Source organism: Cibotium barometz, chromosome 6 (assembly GCF_041138505.1).
Source record: "Cibotium barometz isolate CiBa-2024 chromosome 6, ASM4113850v1, whole genome shotgun sequence".
In the NCBI taxonomy this organism is placed as follows: domain Eukaryota; kingdom Viridiplantae; phylum Streptophyta; class Polypodiopsida; order Cyatheales; family Cibotiaceae; genus Cibotium; species Cibotium barometz.
In genome coordinates, this window is record NC_141051.1 from 11,707,518 (window position 1) to 11,708,941 (window position 1,424).

At 38.9% G+C, this 1,424-nt stretch overlaps 1 pseudogene; it reads left to right on the plus strand.

The window, feature by feature from the left end:
- Positions 1–276: 276 nt before the first annotated feature.
- LOC147637398 (uncharacterized) lies at positions 277–1,128 on the plus strand (annotated as a pseudogene).
- The last annotated feature ends 296 nt before the right edge of the window (positions 1,129–1,424 follow it).

A 1,424-nucleotide genomic window follows, 5' to 3' on the forward strand; every position in this document is an offset into this window, starting at 1 on the left:
TGGTAGGGGTATATTGGAAATTGATTCATAATGGATTTCGTGCTTACAGGATGCTTCTTTTATGCAAAATGTCTTGTAGTTGAGATGCCTTTTTGTCATACTATTGCTTTCTGTGAGCCATCCAACCTTGGATTACTATGGGAGAAATTCAGCAAGCACATGATATAAGACTTTGTCATTCTATTTCTTTCTTGTGAGCCTTCCAACCCTAGATTACTATGGGACAAATTTTGCGAGCACATGATAAAAGATTTTGATTATTCTTTGACCAGAACTATGGGTGAATCAAATATCGACATTGAAGTCATGGCTGAGACGACTCAGGCTGATGAATATTGGCAATGGGTTGCATTGTTAATGAGGGTAATCTAGTAGAGATACTAACGACTGACATGGTCATGGAAAGACCTAACTTAATGGACTTGGTGCATTGGGTTTATTTTGATTTGGGTGTTACTATGTTCTATGTATCATACTTTAGTGATCGTGGTATTCTTGCTCCCAGGAATAGTGAAGTTGATGATGTCAATCAATGTGCCTTGAATGCAATGCCAAGTGAACTCAAGGAGTATTTTAGTGCAGATTTAGTTCTTGATACATAGAAAAACTCATTCCTTTACTCCAATGAGCTTCTTAATTCTTTCAAGCTGGGAGATGGGTATCCACCACATTGTTTGGCCTTGAAGCTTGATGCCCCTGTTATACTGCTTCACAACATAGATACAAAGCGTGGCCTTTGTAATGGCACCAAGTTGATATGCAAGTCATTTCACTCAAAGGTCTCAGAGGCAAAAATTATCACATTGTTTGGCCTTGAAGCTTGATGCCCCTGTTATACTGCTTCACAACATAGATACAAAGCGTGGCCTTTGTAATGGCACCAGGTTGATATGCAAGTCATTTCACTCAAAGGTCTTAAAGGCAAAAATTATCACAGGCATTCCAAGGATCACTTTTATTGTCACAGAGACTCAACTTCCCTTTACCATGAGAAGAAGACAATTCCCACTGCGGCTTGCTTTTGGAATGACTATAAATAAAGCACAAGGCCAGTATTTGGGCATCTTGGGATTGTACTTGGTCTCACCAATACTTACCCACGGGTAGTTTTATGTGGCATTGTCATAGGCTCGCTTTCCTAATGCCATGAAGGTGCTGCTTCAGAGGATAATAGAGATGCAACCGTAGCTGTAACTCTTGAGAACCATATGTGCACGACAAGTAACATTGTGTATAGAGAAATTCTGAAGGCTTGAAATTAAGTCATTGTTTTTTGTTTCTATAATTTGTGTGTGTATGCCACATATAACTTGGTCGTGATTTTTTTTTGGGTCTTAGCAAATATGTCCAAAGTCATTTTTACTTTGGACACGCCTCAAGGAAACATTCAAGGTTTAGTAATATTCCATTCCTCGGATTGAGAA